Genomic DNA, 19806 nt, shown 5'->3' with positions numbered 1-19806 from the left:
ATTGTTGACTGCAGTGGAATAATGGTGTCATGCTGTCGTCAGTTGTCGTCTGTAGATTTTTCATGTTAGTATACATTGAGTGTATCGATTTTCATGAAATTAAACCACCAAAGAAAGCCTGGGATTGATTTTAGGGGTTTCATCTTGAACTAATTACGAATGAGGGATCAGAAACAAACATTTTCCTGTTTTGCAGATAATAGCTTGAGTAAAGATGAATGGATCTTATAAATGAGCCTCAAGGTGACATACCTATCCTTAAAAGAAAGGCTTTGATTGATTGTGGGGGTTGTGCTTATTGAACTATAAAGGGCAAAACAGGGACTTTGGGGTCACGTTCTTTTCCTGGCTAATTGCTATTAAAATTGAGATCTGTATCAAGCTTGGAAAGCGCGTAAAATTTTTGGCCCAACTGTTCATGATAAGACATCTGCATTCTAATCAAGCATTGCCCTGCGAAGCAATTCTTTTGCTTAATATGAAAGTAAGACGCAGACCATTTTCTTTTTGAAGGGGCTCAGATTTAATGTTGAGTTCATTTTTGCCTACAAACGAAAAGTATTTCTTTTTTTCAGCAGCAGTCGTAGTTAAAAAATTGTATTTGAATATCTATATTGTTAAGGGATGGTGGAAATATTAAACAATATCAATATTTTTTTTTTCAATCAATGACTGAGTAAAATACTTATGGCTCAAATTTGGAGTAATCTTATTTTTTCCATAACAAACCAAGCCTCCCCCTCAGTACAAAAAAATGTTATGTGCCTAACAATTGGTACAAGAAACAGATTAAAGGGAAATCTATTAGACTAAGAAGACAAAATTATCAAAAGGGTGGTTCTAACCCTTATACCCCACATGGAACTATAGCACGTGAGCTGAGATAGAACCCGTGCACATCCCCCACCCTAATCAACTAAACTATGATTTTCAGGTACCCTTATACCTCCCATTTCCGAATCTTTCTGACACCAAGAGATAAACTGAAGCATTTTTGTATTTTTTTGGCAAATTTTAATACCTCATTGAGGCAAGAATCAATTTTTTAAAGTTTTTTTTTCTACTCAATTCTTCTTTCTTCTTTCTGTCAATGCCTGAGAAAATAAGAAGAGAAACAAGAGGCTCCCAGAAGCCTGAATCGCTCACCTTGTTAAATGTTGCCTTTCAAAGGCAATACAATTTAACGAGAAGTTTTCCAACAATTTTGACTCAAGAATTCTTTGGTAGAACTTATCATAAGGTCTTCTCAACAATTGAAAGTGTCTTTAAATCTATCATAGTTCTAAAGATATTGACTGAAAACTGTTACAAAAGGAGTCTTTTTTTCCCTTCCAAGGGCAATAACTCATCTGACAACTTTTATCCCTGGAAACTTTTGTAGTCCTAATAATATGAATCATTTCAGCTATCGAAAGAATTTTGCTAAACCTAACGGTTTTGGTAATCTATGTGAAAAAACTACTGTCTGACCCCTATGTTCTATTTTTAGTAACAGTGGCAATGTTTTTCGACGAATCAAAAATCCCCACATTAGTTCTATGCAGGATACCCCAAGGAACATTGAAAATGGCAATAATCATTGAAAAAGGGCAACAACTCCAACATGGCTTAAGGTCTCACTAACCACTTCTAACGTTTCCATTACTTTACATGTTACAAAAGTAATTTTCAAAGTCTCAAAGTGAATTCCCAGGACAAATGACATCTTAAAGTTGCATACCGTTGCGAAGCTTGGAAAATAAGGCTTCCAAAATCATTATGCTAATGGTAAGATGATTGTAGAAATTCTTCACAAAATTTACTTGAATAAATAATACTGAAAATCCACATTTTACCTGTTCTGCTAACTGACAGCACGGAGGCAAATTACTCAAACATGTAAACAATATTCATACACTTTTGTAGTTAATTGCATATATGATTTTAAAGTACACATTCTCAGCTTTATTTTGACTACTTTTAATCATAATATACACAAATAATGCACTTACAATGCATATGTATAGGTTCAATGTGTTTTTGGTACTCCATAGCTGGAGTGGCCATTTGACCGGGAAGTGGTTAGTGAGACCTTAGGGATTAAAACCAAAATTTGACCTGAGATAGATTTCATCATGCTGGACACTTTTATCCCATGTCAGAATTTAGCTAAACCTAACGGTTTAGGAGATATATGTGGAAAACTGACCCCTATGTTCTTGTTTTAGTAATGGCGGCAATATTTTTGGACGAATAAAAAATCCCCACATTAGTTCTATAAAGGATACCACAAGAAACATTCATACCAAGTTTTGTTTCAATTGGTGCAGTAGTTTCAGAGGAGAAGAGTTGTGTATAATTGATAACGACGACAACAGATGCCAAGTGATGGCTTAAAATTTGAAAATTACTTTTCTCCAAATTATCCGACCCCACCCCTTTCCCTTCAGTATTAAAAAGATTCAGTGCCTAAGATGGATATAGTGTTGGTCTTCAGTTTTCTTTGGGTTGTAAAAGAAGTTTTCAAATATTATGACTATAAATAGTAAGAGTGAATTTGAGAGAAGCTAAAAAATGGTCTAAGGGAGGTAATTCAATAAAGTTTTCACTTCACATTAAAAAAAAGTTTGACACGAAACTAAGATGGTTTCATGTACGATGAAACCTGTGTATACCAAACACTTGTTTTTAAAGATCGTTATATCAGTGTAAATGTACATTTTGGAACTTTAAAAACCAACCACCTATACAAGTCTGAACTGAGCCAGTTTTAAATTTGAAATATATAGGGTTAGATAGATTTCTCACTATGTAGTTTTAATAAAATAATGCTCATAGATAAATAAATATTGCGACATTCCTTTGTCAGTTCATTTTGTGCCTTAAACAGCTTGCCCAAAACCTGAAACTAGTAAAACCTGACTCAAGTTTTTGAAACATGTGAGAGTTTCAGTTGTGTTCTCAAGAAAAAATTACTGAAATTGACTGTTGATTTAGTAGCTAATTGAGTTAATGGCACAGATTGTTAGTTAGTTGCACTGTTTGTTTTTGTAATATGTGAATTGTAATGTAAATTGTCATATCAAATGGCCTAAACCCTAAAGATTTGGAAAGCCTTAATCACTTCTGAGTCTATTACACTGAAAAAATACATCAGAAATGTAACAAGATGATCCTCACTGGTTATATTTCAACCCCCCCCCCCTCCCCCAAGAAAAAAAAAGGTCAGGCTGGTTTAAAAAAAAGGAGGGTTAGGCTGGTCTTTAAAAAAAAGGGTTAGGCTGGTCTTTAAAAACAAGGGTTAGGTTGGTCTTTAAAAAAGAGGTTCTGGCTGGTCTTAAAAAAAAGAGAATTAGGGTGGTCTGAAAAAAAAGGTTAGGCTGGTCTTAAAAAAGACGGTTAGGTCGGTCGCAAAAAAGGAAGGCCTAAATATATTTTAGAATACTCAAGAGGTCAATCTGATCTTACATTTGTCTTTAGAAAGGGAGAGTCGAAATCCATTCTGGAAGATTGAAGAGAAAAAACTCTATGGTAGGTCCTGCTGAATCTACGGATGATGATGAAATGCCATAATCTCAAACAGCCCCATGCACATAGTATTGGAAGATGACATATACACAGTCAAGATGAACATGGAACAATTGAGATGAAAGCAGACTTTGATTCCATCTGACAAATTCTTCAATGCCACTAGATACAAATGTCCTGAAAAAGAAGAACAAGAATAAGAACGCTGTACTTCCATGCATAAAATCAGTAACAAGTGAACGAATGACCTTAATATCTAATACTAAACACTAATCTGTTATCAGTGAACTAATGACCTTAGTATTTAACAAAGAACACTAATAAGTTACAGTGAAATGTTTATTTTTATATCTAAAACAGAACACTCAAACCTGTCTTAACTGAACCTGAATACCTGTCTATAACAGACACTTTTTAATACAAAGAACCTTAGTGAGTGCGCTAATATACCCCGCACATCCACAAATATGACTCAAATTAAAAGTATTTAAAAAAAAAGTTCAGGGGCCTTATAGAAAATCTCAACATAACATGAACTTGATCTGTAACTGATCATGATACATTGTAAACTCACATACCAAACATCAGCTCAATATATTGAGAAAAAAAGTCCTGAAAATGTTGCTTTAAAAGAAATTGTTAATTCGAAGGCCTGTAATTTTGGTAAAAGTCAGGGGAGCAGACCAAAACCCATAGATACTCATCATGGTAGAGTTCCATACCAAATATCAGCTCGATATCTGTAAGCGTTTAGAAAAAAAGTCCCAAAAACTTTTATTTTTGAAAATTTGCTCGGTCCAAGGCAAGTAATATCGGTAAAAATCAGCAGAACAAAACGTAAACATGATCTGTTTCTCAAGATGATAGTTTCACAAACCAAAAATCAGCTTAAGGTACGAGATCACAATTATCTGCCCTTAGCTATTCCTTGTATACGAATATAGTTCCTATTTTAATAGGGTATTTTTTTAAAAATTATTTAGACAACCTTATCTTAAGAATTTATTATTCTTTTTTGGTTCAGCTGAAAGAAGAATAATGGAAATAATTTAACAGACGCCTTGAATTAATAAAAAAAAAATACATATAGGGTGTGATTTGGTGAGGTAAGAAAAGGTCAATTTTATGGCCTTTGGAAGCATTTTGGGTCAAATTTGAGGGGTTTTCTGTGTTCAGGTAGTTAAAATTGAAAAATGATGGTGAAAATTTGTAATTTTTTATGGAAGTTTCAAGTAAGATGGTTTATTCAGCTCCCAAAATTGCATTTGATTTGAAGCGGTAGTTTTTTTTTAATTTGAAAAATGCAATAATTAACTCGGTTTGAAAATTAAATGTGTCCTCGTACCAAATAGAGGAGTGTGTTTACATATAAAATCAGCTGTTATTGCTCCAGTACTGATTATTTATGTATTTTTTTTTTATATTTCTGTGTAGATAATGCCTTTGGTAATATGTAAGAAGAAGTTTATTTTTCTGAAATTCTAGCTATTTTGGGGGAATTTGGATTAGATTTTTTTTGTCAAAGGGGGTTTCAAATTGAAGTTAAGGGGTAAATTCCTACACACCCATGCTGAAAAAGTTCATTTTAGCAAAATGGAGGCATTTTACCGAAAGTACAGAACAACGCTACAAGATAAATCAGCCCTTGGAGAGAACAGGGAATGTATTATATGGACAGGAACTTCAACACCCAATGGCAAATATGGGATTATAAATTGTAGATTTCCTGGTGCCATTGGCATTGAGTGGAAATCAGTTGATGTGTACAGACTAGCATACATGATAGAGCATCAATCTGCTTATTTACCTGCAGTTGATGTTTTTCACTTGTGCCACAGCACTAGGTGCATTAATGTTACCCATTTGGTGTTAGAGCCTCGCGGCTTTAACAACAGTAGGCAGACATGCGTGTCAAAAGGGGAATGTGTTGGTCACATTGCCCCATTACCACCATGTTTAGTAGCCGTCAGGATGACAGACAATGTATTAGGTATTTTTGACAAAATTAAGGGAGGGGGAGGCCAGGCTAGGGGAAGGGAGTCTTTATTTATTTTATATATTTTTTTGCATCAACTAAGAATCTTTTTGAAAGATTTAGATGGTCACTAAAAGGACCTTTATGTTTGATTTTCTTCTTTCATCACTGGGGCATCTTCTTTTTGCAGTAATTGCCATGCTGCAGCAATTCTGGTTCAGCATCTAGTTGGCTCTTTTTGTTGTGCTCTTTGTAGGCTTTGTGATCTTCCATGTTTTGAAGTCGTCATTTTTTTTTATACCTCAGTACGTTTTTCATATTGCTGGTGGTAAACAAAGTCTTTGTCCATCTTTTCAAAGAAAGTGTTACAGTCATTTGAAATCTGTATTTCCAAATTCTTGCTCTTTTTTATGGCTGATGTACTAGGCCAGTGGTTGTTGCGATGAACTGCAGAATGTAACCTCCCCCCCCCATATTTTTTACAATGGGTTACATTTTTAGGTAGGCTTACACTCAGTGCACGGTGGAAACCTTCATTCTTGTTCGTCGTGTGATACATTTTCATACTATTGATTGCTTCTACACTTAGTATTATCTTTACCAGTTCAGTGACTAATTTTTTGTCTGTTTTGTCCATTTTTAGCACAGTGATGTTATAGCAGCTGAGGTAGTAGGATCGCAACCACCAGTTACTTGTTTCTGTTCCACCACACACCACGGAATCCTTGAAGCAGGATGAGAAATCCCCATCATAGCACTTTAGTGTAGCAGTTACAATTGCAGGTAAAATTTTACCAATTTTTTCTATGTTTCTTTCATGATCATTCATAAATTGGTTTAAAATCATCGAACATTGACATCTCAAATCAAGGCTTATTTTCTGTTTCAATTCTTTATTTTCCATCTTTGTTTTACCGTGGAACATGGTCTCACTAAACTCGGCATGTAATCTTGTACGAAACTGATGTTGGCTCAGGTGCACCCGGTCAGAAAGTCTCTGCACTTCCCACAAAGATACCAAGGCTTGGATAGCATCTTCAACTCCTTGCGCCAACCTGGCATCTCCATCAGTAGTAGCATACCGAATTAAAATACCCTGCAGTGCTAGTTGGCTTCCTATATCCTTACCCATCTCATATTCTGACACAGGTGCCAATCTTTTGTGAGATGCAGTACATCCTTCATGGTCTCCGGGACACACTACTTCAAAACCAAGTCCTCGTAACCATGCTCCCTTCCAACATAATAGGTTTTGGGACACTGCGACAATTATATATTTTCTGTCTGTGTTTTGCTCTATCCCAACATCTGTGACTGAGAAGCGTTAAGCCCTGTTTTGTTTCGGCTTGAGCGGCTTGAACCAGGATATCGACCATCTAGTGTCAAATCTACCAGATTTTCAGGCTTTCCCTTGCTTCTGTTATCAGCTTTTACTAGTTATGTTTTCTCCTTCATGTCTTATATATTCAGGTCTATCATCTCCTTTGCTACTCTGTCTGAGTTTCTCTGCATGCTACTTCTGCTAGGTGGTGGAACATTGAAACGGGTCAAAATCTCTTGTTTCTTCCCGTTTCCTATTGGACTGTCTAAGCCAACTGATGCCAATCCAACATTTGAATTTGAAGGATTCGGTCCTGGCTTGTTGTTTTCAATTTCTTTGTAGAGCTTCACTACTTCATTGGACACAAACCAACAGTTCTTGCATTTAATTTTGTACATAGCACCACAACCCCATTTCTTCATGGTATGGGCTTCCGTCTGAGGCTTCTTGCAGGTACGTAGAGTTAATCTGTGTTGCTCGTTTGCTGAGTTAAACAGAGCAAACACCAGTTCTTCATCAATGATGCGAGAATTTGAACTTATTGTTGTCTGTGTCTCGTCTCTTTTCAGGTGAAGTGGTTGCAATATCATCTTCTGAGAATTATCAACAGCAGGATCATCATTTCCAAACTGGGAACAGCTGTCACTGCCAATGGTATGCGGTTCTTCTGTATCAGCTTCAACATGCTTATCGTTTTGTAGGTGATCTTGCAAATTCATTCGGATGTAAGTTTTTGAATTATCTTCATCTGGTGAAACTGCATTCTCAAACACAAGACCTTTCAACCATGGAGTATGACTTTTCTTGTACCATCCATCATTCTTAGGTGTAGACCTCCTCTTTAGACCAGTTTTACCTTTGTTGTGTGGAGGATTTCCAGGAGCAAACATCTTGGAATATTTTTGAAGTCAGTCTTGGCACTTTTTGCTTTCAAATGGCCACATTATATACTTTTCAGTTCTTTTGCTAATTTTTTATGCTGTTTATGTTTGTTTAGTCTTAGAAAGGCTCAGGTTGAAGTCTTTTATTTCTTTTATCAGATAAATTAACTCTAATAGGATTCTGGGATAACCCCTCTGAGTGCATGGGGGATCAAAGAAACATCAATAGAAATCAAATATGGTGTGCATAATCGGTGAAATGGAAAAAATATATTTGATTTAGAAATTTTCTTAGTGGTTTTATTAAAAACATGTTCTTGATTTGCCTTCCTGAATTTGATTTCCAAAATGTAAATAATTTTGGCATTTTTTAAAACTTTTTTCATCATTTTTCTGTCTAAATGTAACAAAATGTGATAAAACTATCATTCTTATTAAAAACATAAAGAAAATGTCAATTTCTTTTCATTTTGTCAAAAAAAAAATTGTCAAATTATGCAAATTTGCTGTAGAGCAAGCCAACAAATTGTGAAATTCTAAATCCTGAGCCTTTGGGTATTTGGTCAAATCAGCTGTTGTGAAAAACATTTATTTACACAGGGGATAATCATTTTGTCCCCAATTTGTGAATTGTTTCTGGTTTTTGTATCATTTCTTTATTTTATTTAGAAACAAGTAACTGGTGGTTGCGATCCTACTACCTCAGCTGCTATAACATCACTGTGCTAAAAATGGACAAAACAGACAAAAAATTAGTCACTGAACTGGTAAAGATGATACTAAGTGAAGAAGCAATCAATAGTATGGAAATGTATTACACAACTAACAAGAATGTAGGTTTCCACCGTGCATGAGTGTAAGCCTACCTAAAAATGTAACCCATAGTAAAAATATGGAGGGAAGGTTACATTCTGCAGTTCATCGCAACAACAACAGGCCTGGTACATCAGCCATAAAAAAAGAGCAAGAATTTGGGAATACAGATTTCAAATGACTGTAACACTTTCTTTGAAAAGATGGACAAAGACTTTGTTTACCACCAGCAATATGAAAAACGTACTGAGGTTAAAAAAAAACGCCGACCGTCAACAGATAGCTCAAAACATGAAAGATCACAAGGCCTACAAAGAGCACAACAAAGAGACCTGATTACAAAAAGAGCCAACTAGATGCTGTACCAGGATTGCTGCAGCATAGCAATTACTGCAATAAGAAGATGCCTAAATCATTGTCTGTCATCCTGAGGGCTACTAAACATGGTTGCAATGGGGCAATGTGACCAACACATTCCCCTTTTGACGCACATGTCTGCCTACTGTTGTTAAAGCCGTGAGGCTCTAACACCAAATGGGTAACATTAATGCACCTAGTGTTGTGGCACAAGTGAAAAACATCAACTGCAGGTAAATAAGCAGATTGATGCTCTATCATGTATGCTACCCTGTGCACATAAACTGATTTCCACTCAATGGCACCAGGAAATCTACAATTTATGATCCCATATTTGCCATTGGGTGTTGAAATTCCTGTCCATATAATACATTCCCTGTTCTCTCGAAGGGCTGATTTATCTTGTAGCTTTGTTCTGTATTTTTGGTAAAATGCCTCCATTTTGCTAAAATGAACTTTTTCAGCATGGGTGTGTAGGAATTTACCCCTAAACTTCAATTGGAAACCCGCTTTGACAAGAAAAATTGAAAAAAATTAAAATCTAATCCAATTTCCAAGTTGCAGTCAAGTTCTGGAATTCAAAATAAAGAAGTTTTTGACAATTTGGATTTAACCGAAACTTGTCAGAATGATGACATATATATCAAAATTGTCAAAAACTTCTTTATTTTGAATTCCAGAACTTGACTGCAACTTATAAGGGAGGTCACATTTTTGTAAAACATGCTATTTTTATATGTTTTGGGGGTTTATTTCTCAGAATTCTTGAAATAAACATGAAATGTGGCAAAAAAAACCTATTTCTTTTCTCATTTTTTTGCATTTTAGTCCAAAAATGGGTTTCTGTGGGATTTTCAATGTAGAACTCATAATTGCTTATGGCATCAGGGTAAAATTGGGCAAATGAGCTAATTATTGTCTCATTTTGAGTTTTTTGCACACACAGTGTCATGATAATAGCAAATAAACACTATTCATAAGCAGTAGACAGGGTAAAAGAAACAATTTTAACATTCAGAATTTGTTTTTAACAAAATTACAGTGTTAGTCAATTGTCTCAACCTCTTAGAATACTCCCTTGCACTGCATTGGTATGAAATTCTGGATTATGGGAGGGAAATGTCTTAAAAATGTAAAAACAACAATGATTTCCCATTCTTTTACATATATTTTGAATAAATGTGCCACTTAAACCCCTACTGAGTTGACAAAAAACACTTATTTTGGAGCCGGTCATACACTAAAATGCCAAAAGCAGAAAAAAAACCTGACTTGATATGAAAAAGAAACATCCAGATGAGTTCATATGTACCACATAAGCATCAAAACATACATTTTAAAATATCTTTTCACTATTTGGTGGCTGTAGGGGTAAAATCTTACTATAAATGGCATATTTACCAAAACCCGCAGTTTTACAACCCTGGTCCTGGCTTGATTTAATTACCCCATCTGATAGTTTACTCTAAAACACTGCATCTGGTTGTTTTTAAAGTACATTTGATGTGTCTATAGCACTTTGGAAGTAAGTTCGGGTTGATTCATTCTTTTTTAGCTTCTAAAAATGAGTTTTTTTATACAAGTATTCCTGCACTATGTGAAAATGCTCTAATACTGCAGTGTCATGTATGATAACACATATTTTGCATTCTCTTTTACAGTCTTCAAAAATTATTAAGAGGTTAAAACTTTACTTTGAGATAAAGTTTTGAAAGATTAAGTATTGTTTTTTTTAAAAAAGAAGTGATTGAGTTTGAATTCTGTAGCGTATCTAGCGTCAATCCCCGTACCACAATGAATGGATACAATCTTATCCAGAATGAAAAACAAAGTCTCATATACAGAGTCTGATTGGATTTTAATTCAACGCTAATGATAATTTTGATAATATCATGATGTTCTAATGTCAAATACGCATTAAAATTGTACAGATAACAAACATACCGGACTCTGATTTTGGTTTACGGGAATTTCGGGTTATACATTTTAGACCTCTTGAAAAGAAAAAAATCGAATAAAAATCATTTTTATCGACAAACATTTTAAAAATTATTAAATCTAGACTAACCATCATATCATTTTGAAAATACGTACCAACTTTTAGTTGGAAATTAAATGAAATAATGAAGAAATTGACAAAATAGTATTTGGGTACAGGGAAAAGTTGCACGGGTACGGGTACAGGTTACACATTTTAGATCATACCTATCGGAAGAGAGATAACTCTGGTCAAAATGCCACTAAATGACGGAGTACAATCCCGATCATGGATGATGTCTGAAAATGAGAGGGCAACTCCACTTCGCTTTTGGTGTCGTCTGAGGCGAAGTGAGCGACTCCAGGGCGACTATTTTGCCCGAATCGCCCAGTAGCATGAGCCCATAGACAGACTGAAACGAGATCACTATTTACACTTAACTATAAACCCGAGGCATCAACATACCTCCAAACCTAACATACAACAGACATACAACCAACTTGATATGAAAAGATAAACACGAGATCACTATACATACACTTGACAAATTAACAAGAGCAATAGAGCAATAATGACCTAACGTGCGACATACATACATACAGACAGACAGACAGACAGACAGACACGAGATCACTATACACACTTGACAAATTAACAAGAGCTATAGAGGAATAAAAACTACATGGACCTCCAAAAATCACAGATCTCTCTTCTGCATATGTCAAATTTGTCATGCTGAACTACACCAACAGATTTGACCTAAACCTGAGGAGGAAGACGAATGATGACAAACGCCATGTGATGACAAAAGCTAACATGATCCAGGTAAGCTAAAAATATGTCCTTTTCAGGCAAACATCATACCAAATTTTGTTTGGAAACCATAAAACAAAAAGATTTAAAGAGGTCAGCTGATGGTTATATCCACCTCAACAACAGCATAATTGATCTGACAGGAAGCCGCAATGTTATAAATGCTGACAGGTTCAAGAATAGTCATTTCCATGGTGAAAAGGTACTAGTTTTGTAAGTTCATCAGATGAAGACATCATACCATCACTGTGCAGAAAATAGACAACATTGAAAAGATAATATTGCTCAAGTTCTCGAGATGATACTCAGTGGAGACACATATAACAGTAAACTAAATGTACCACACGGCACGTTATAAAGGTGTCCATTGTTCCTATCCATGTGTGATACTGCTGAAAACTTTACACATTAGCAAAAACATTGAAGGCAGGCTCCATTCTGCATTACACAGGAACAACAAAAGACCTGGCACGACAACCACAGTAAGACACGAGGTGCTGCAAATAAATTATTCAGAATCTACAAAGTGATCAAGAGGGAGTTCACTTACAACAGGAGGTATGATAGGAACAGTTATATGAGGCAGCAAGAAACATTTAGTTTACAAAGATCATCACAAAAAGAGACCAGATTTCATATATTGGGAGAACTCAATCCTTTACCTGTGTTACAAATAAATCTACTGAAGTGGACAGAAAGTATACTCAGAATAGAAGGTATGAGAGGAACAGTAATATCAGGCAACAAGAAACATCTGGTTCACAAAGATCATCACAAAAAGACCACTTGACTACATATTAGGGGACAACCAGATCCTGTACCAACCTGTAAATGTTTGATGACAGAAATATAAAGTTAACAAATAAATGAACACCTGTCTTTGCAAAATGTTTATAAATAAAGGAGGTAGATCTAGGGTAAGGGACATCTCATGAAATCAGTGATATGTTTGTATCATATTTAATTTCACCAAAGCCTCTCAAGCCTTTGTTTGAAGCAGAATAAAATGAATCCAAGTTAATTAGATGCTTACATAAGATTGATGTAAAATGCTGAATATAAACACTCCAATGATTTTTAAGAGCTGTGTTCTTACTCTAGATCTACCTCCTTAAACCAAAGTATTTCTAAAGTTTGGAAATCATTACCTAGCATCTTCCTTTCTGCTCTTTTTTATATAGTACAAATTTGTCAGGTAAAACATGTTCATCCTGAGGGGGAAGGGAGGGGTTAAGTTTCAAGTGTGAAAGGTCCAGGACTTTTTTTGCATACTCAATGAAGAGTCAACCTATAAAGTAAACCAAACATCAGTATCAACCATTGAAAAGTATGGTACATTCATGACCTAAGTAAATGGTATATCCATGATCCTGCCTCGGAAATTGAGGATATAAAAGTAGTGCTTATTTGAACACTGCCTCCCAATACATATACAATCCTACGTATTCATGTACTAACTACTTTGGACAAATGCCTTTTAAAACAAGAGAAACTTGAGTCTTTTAAACACATAAGATAACTCTTTGGATAACAGTAATGATAATACAAGACCAACATACGTAAAAGTGTTAAGGTACACATCATATTTCTTGTTTAAAACAACACTGAAGCGGTAACATGACAGGACCATAGTCATGTCAGGCATATAACCATTGACATATCAATAGATTTTTATCACTCATTAGCGTCAATTTGAAGGTTTTCTATAACGACCAAGAAACTTAATTACTATAAAATACTATAAAATATGGACAAGAATGGAGAAATTGTACTTTATATAGATATTTCAAAAATATTATTTAATGATTCTAACATTATACATATAGCTTTCTCTATGATTTGACTGTTTGGTCCACTATGTGATATGAACTAGTGATATGATTTGACTGATTGGTCCACTACGCGATATGAACTAGTGACATGATTTGTTATTGTAATTGGCTGTTATGTGATTGCAATACATTGTCAATAAAATCTGATAGGTAAAAAATGACTATCCTTCTTTTGCTAGAAATTAAACACCTAAATATATTAGACTTTACAAAGAAAATCATTCAACAGGTTATAAATGATCCGTTCACTAGTACTGATCCAGAGGAAAAGGCTTAGCAGCCAAGTAACTTCAACACAAGTCTAAATATGTTCCCGTTGCTAAGAAATCCAACAAAGAAGCTGAAAAAGGAAGGACATGTCATAAAACATAACTATTAACTTAAACAGGTTATTTAAGTATTAGAGTGGATTAAAAATGTATTTGCACATATGTATGTGCACAATTTTCATATAATTTAGAGTACTTTACTAACTAAACTTACTAAAATATGTTAATTAAGATATTTCCAAGAACAGAAATTATGCACTTGATTTGGTATTTACACTTAATATTAGTTACAAAGTATAATGGGAGATATCCCATTAAAAAAAATCTGTCAACTTTTAGAAGAGATAACTCTTAATTGCATTTGATAGCAGAAGTAACTAACATTCACTGAAATGCAATTAAAACTTATATACCTGCAGATCAAACTTTCAGGTCACAGGCAACTGTCCATAGTGCAAGATATATCGTAATCAAGTGATCTACTCACACACTAAATACTAAAAGCCCATATCAAAAGAGAAAATAAGTTACAGCTCTGACCCGAGGTTGTCACCTGAATATAGAAGTTTGACCTTGAGGTCAAAGTTCACATCATAGGCCACTACCCTTTTCACACAACACATTATCTCTAGGTGATCTACCCAAATACCAAATATCAAAAGCCCACATTGAAATACAAAAGTTACAGAATGGACATGAGTTTGTCACCAAAAAAAAGGAATATGACCATGAGGTCAAAGTTCAAGGTCAAAGGCCACTATCCATAGTATTCCACAAAATAGTTACAACCTGAACATGAGTTTGTAACGGACAGATGCAGGCACAGACAGACGGACAGAGTGATCAGTACATGTCGACCACCACTTTTCGTTGCAGGACCTTAATCAAAGTGATAGCAGAGTCAAAACAGAAAACAATAATGTTGAATTGTGCATTTAGGGAGCATACGATGAAAAGTCACGTTATGATGGTACATGTATCTTAATGCATGTAGCATTTCCCACAACAGCTCCAGAGAGGCAGAAGTTGAATTTTATTAAAGAAATTGGCTTGAGTGGACATTTTTGTAAGCAAATTTCAAATTCATATTCCTTGGGTATTCTGCCTGTACAAGTCTTTCCATGTATTGTGTTGTGTTTGTCTATATAAAAGCAGACTGAAGGGTGGGAGGCAAAGGAGGCAAGAAGGGAAAATTAGTTAAAATAAACCTTCCACAAGGCTAGAAAAACCCAGGGAAGGCATGTATTGTACAGCAGCAGACCTTATTCTGGTGTGGGACTCACACCATTCCAACCAGATAGCCAAAACTTCTTCACTATTCTATCAGGCATAAATACATTTGTGTAGCTAGCAAGATCTTCTACACATTCTACAAGCTTGTTAAATCATTTACATTGTTAAAACAAGCTATCCGGGTCATTTTTACTGTTCCAACAAGCTAACAAGGCCTTCTACACCATTCAAACAAGCTATCCATGTCATTTCTGTTCAAACAAGCCAGCAGGTCATTAACATCATTCCGACAAGCTAGCCAGGTCTTCTACACCATTCAAAAAAGATAGCCAAGTCATTGTTATCATCCCAAAAAGCCAGGTCATTTACATAGTTCTAACGAGCTTAAGCAAGGTCATTTATGACATTCTAACAAATAAGACATGTCATTTACACTGTTTCAACAACTATCGGGTAACTAAACCGTTCAAATAAGCTAGCCAGGTCACTAAAACCGTTCACAAAAATTAGCCAGGTCACTTAAACCGTTCAAATAAGCTAGCCAGGTCACTTAAAGTGTTCAAAAAAATTAGCCAGGTCACTTAAACCGTTCAAATAAGCTAGCCAGATCACTTAAAGTGTTCAAAAAAGATAGCCAGGTCACTTAAACAGTTGAAATAAGCTAGCCAGGTCACTTAAACCATTCAAATAAGCTAGACAGGTCTCAATTAAACCGTTCAAATAAGCTAGCCAGTCTCATTAATCCGTTCAAATCAGCTAGCCAGGTCACTAAAACCGTTCAAATAAGCAAGTCAGGTTACTTCTACTCCCTCTGGCAATGTTACTTAAAATATAATATAGTTGATATGGTTAACTAAGATGAGCTATGTTCAGAAAATTATACACTTTATGTTACACTCCTTGAAATGTTCACATTTCTCATTTCAACGTTCAATCATTGTTTTTCACTTTCTGTACTGTATGTTGTTTTCAATATAGATTATAAATAGTTTCTTTTTCTATTGTTGCAAGGATAAAATATACATGTACATGTAAATGTTGTCTTTTACAGTTTGGGATTTTAAAACAAAAATAGATCAAGACAGAAACTTCCAAATTTCTTTCAACAGGAAGTGGGTGTCCCACAGGTTAAACAGGAAGTGGATGTCCCACAGGCCTGAAATCAGATCCTACACCTGATGCTGGATACCAAGTATCAAGTATCAAGTGTTAGTGTTACAAAAATCATTTCCCCGCCCTTACTACCAACATTCACTATACTGTAACTATTTTCACTATGTAATATTCAGCCAAAAATCAAATAAGTCAGACTTTGCTCGCATATATCTGATAAAGTCATTGCCCTCTTCATAGTAACTTATGGGCCTTTGCCTTTTAGTCCTTATAAATAATGGACCGTCAAGCCAAAACTTATACTCTTGATTTGAACAATGTACTACCCACACTACTTCGGCTGTGAGGTACATGAAGCTAAAATAATTATGCCGTCTATTTTGTTGTTGTTGTAGAAAAACATGGCTTCTGAATGTTTACAAATATGTAGCAGTCTTTGTAAGAATCCTACAAATTCTGTAAAATATGATATACCCCACAAAGGCCACATATTTTTATTTTTGTTATTCTTGTATAATATTGAATCTTGGGAGCAGCAATTATCGGCGCCATCTACTGGTTTCTTTATATATAAAGAATAAACTCGAACAATAGAAGACCCCTGTCTATATGTACTTTGTATGTACTATCTAGGGGAGATCACAACTGTGGTCTTATGAAAGTGATAAATATAGGAGTTATTCTTCTTTGTACACTCCTACTGAACCATAGCGACTATCAATTTTTACTTGTTCTGTCACCCTAATTCTAAGATGTTTTTGGGTTGTTATCATTAGTCACCCTTTTTAATGTGTAAAGGACTAAAACCCTGTATAATTGCTTTTAGTGTTATAATTAGTCACCCTCATAAAGCTTCATATCTATATGGTACCGTGAATGACATTTTAATCGTTCTTTTAATGTATATATACGGCTAAACTTAAATACTCTTTAATATACAAGGAAGGGCGATGGGGACGCCGAAGTACGATGGTCGCGCTGATCTGCGATGGTCAACGCTGAAGTACGTTGGATGAATGACACAAATGCGCAAAAGAGCGTTGGTATACCCCATTCAACGTCGCCACAAAATTTTACGTGTATAAGTGCGTACTATGTTCTAGAGAAACTAACAAAATGAAAGGAAAGCCATAAAAGTAGCTAATATATTGTTGCCTGTATAAAAAAAATGTAGCATGCATAATTTTGAGTGTTAACATTACATGTATTTAATGCAGTATCAAAACTTAAAAAATACGGTACGTTACTCGAGGTAATTCGAGAAACAAAAACTGTAGCAACGGGTTTCAAATGATAGCGGATACTGAAAGTCGTATTTCATGCATCTTGAAAACTATAATAGATATATATGTAATTAAAAGATTGAACAGGACACTTTTGTTATCGTTGCATGAAAAATGTAGCTTTTTCATCAATTTGATATCATGGATTTTTACCTTTAGAACAATTAAGATATGGTTTCACAACGAATCATGGAGCATATTCTATAGTCGAAAGGCGAAATAGAAACTGCAATATACGACTTGAAAGAGAGTATTAGAATGTCGAAGACACAACTTTAATTCCGGTGGACCAGACTATTCATATTACGTACAATCCGTTAATCCATCAAATCTAGACCTCTGTAGCATCAAGCATTCTTTGATAACCTTAGCCATAGTGTATAGGATGACACACACGCAGAGAAAAAAAAACGCCGTCTTTTACTACATTACATTTGTATTTGCAAATTCTATAGGTACTATCGATCAGATGTGATTTACGGTTTCAACGGAAAAAAATCTAAATGACAGTCAAAACATTTCAGCGAAGCAAAAAAAAAACACACTTCATCGTAGTGGCCAACGCATTTCCGCGTTGCTATTGGCTATCTTGTCTCACCATCGCAGTTCAGCGTGATCATAAACGCACTTTGGCGTACAACCATCTCACTTCGGCGCGACCATCGTACCTCCGCGTCCCATCGCTGTTCCGAGTCTTACATATTTAAGGGTGTTATTATTAATCACCCCTGGTGCAAATGTAAACAAAAGATGGAAAACCTCATTTGTGCCGTATTTGAAATATAACAACACAGCACTGAAAATATTATATATAATTTAAGTAACATCGAAATAAACACTTTTAAAACCCAATCTGAATACGTATTAACCATAATGGAGGTACACAACAATACAAGCCAAACCAAGTTATTTTCACATGTAATCCCAGAAAACACACAACTTTGTGCCAACGTTGGGGATTGGTCGTGACAACGTAATATCGTGAAAATACGTCGTCACAACGTACACAACACAAGCCAAACGAAGTTATTTTCACATGTAATCCCAGCAAACACACAACGTTGTGCCGACGTTGGGGATTGGTCATGGCAACATAATATCGTGAAAATACGTCGTCACAACGTTCACAACACAAGCCAAACCAAGTTATTTTCACATGTAATTTCAGCAAACACACAACGTCTTGCCGACGTTTGCGATTGGTCATGACAACGTAATGTCGAAAAAATACGTCGCACAATGTACACAACAACACAAACCAAACCAAGTTATTTTCATATGTAATCCCAGCAAACACAGAACGTTTTGCCGACGTTTGCGATTGGTCGTGACAACGTCATATCATGAAAATACGTTGTCACAACGTACACAACATCACAAGCCAAACCAAGTTATTTTCACATGTAATAGCCCGAAGAAGTTTACCGAATTAAGTTTGATAACAACAGAAGGATTTTCCATGTTTCCACAGTTTTATGTACTCATTCGTGACATTGTATGCATAAGTATCTTTGCATTCATTTAATTAGTAAGAGGGAAAATAAAGATAGTCTACTCTCCCAAATACATGCTTTGATATCAGTCAATACAATTAAAATATAATGTTACTATTTACGTCATTTGTAAGTGTTCATACTATTGCAAGTGTGATTTTAAAGTCATCCATTTTGTTTACTGTACACTGTGAAGATGAAAGACAACGACTACCAATCTACAAAAGGCAACTAAGTACATCACCATCTGCCCACACCAGACCTGGTCAAACCTAACGATAGGTGGCAAGCCCCTCTCTACCGAACAGTTAATACTTCTGCATTGTGTACTTAAATAAGCGTAAAATATCCAAGTTTTTACCTTTAAAAACTAAAATATTCCTAACTTTAAAAATACACAAAAGTTCAAAAAATTAATATTTATAGTTTTGAAAAGACCTCAAGAAGCCAAAATATACCAGTTCGTCATAATTTATCATGTTTCCAATATCAAGTGTGACATTAATATATATGTTATGTAATAAATCTTTCAGATAATCATGTACTGATTTTAATTTCGTAAAAAAAAACAGGTGTGCTAAATCCTCAGTACAATACCAACACGCTTTACATGTATTCGTATCTACTTGACTAAATTTTGACTTAGCAAGTGTGAAAATTGCTCTATTAACCAGCCTATAAATCTGAACAAAGTCCCACCTGATTGGCTACTGAGTACACGTGTCTAAAACTGATTGACGGTAATTTCTCCGCCCACTTAACTTCAGAGGTCGGGTTTCAAAGAAGGTAGACATGACGAATTAGTAAATTTGTTTTGTTAACGCCGACAATATTCTGCCTACTGGAATTTCTGCATTATTTCCAAAGTAAAGTATTATTTGTGGAACGCAATTAGCATTGACCGGATGTTTATCTCGGAACAATGTTTTCCATTCATC

At 35.1% G+C, this 19806-nt stretch overlaps 1 long non-coding RNA gene across 4 annotated transcripts in view; it reads left to right on the top strand.

The window, feature by feature from the left end:
* LOC148599434 (uncharacterized) overlaps nt 1-9254 on the top strand; it is a 42396-nt gene extending 33142 nt beyond the window's left edge. For all 4 annotated transcript variants that reach the window (XR_015917792.1, XR_015917791.1, XR_015917793.1 and 1 more), the window contains 3 exons: nt 6126-6265; nt 7373-7528; nt 8354-9254. This is a non-coding gene — a long non-coding RNA (uncharacterized LOC148599434). The remainder of the gene's footprint in view (nt 1-6125; nt 6266-7372; nt 7529-8353) is intronic.
* The last annotated feature ends 10552 nt before the right edge of the window (nt 9255-19806 follow it).

Source organism: Perna viridis, chromosome 13, assembly GCF_037379345.1.
Source record: "Perna viridis isolate PV_CMFRI_1.1 ecotype Kerala chromosome 13, ASM3737934v1, whole genome shotgun sequence".
NCBI classification, from domain to species: domain Eukaryota; kingdom Metazoa; phylum Mollusca; class Bivalvia; order Mytilida; family Mytilidae; genus Perna; species Perna viridis.
The sequence above is the reverse complement of the archived record's forward strand: the minus strand, read 5'-3'. Positions and strand labels throughout refer to the sequence as shown.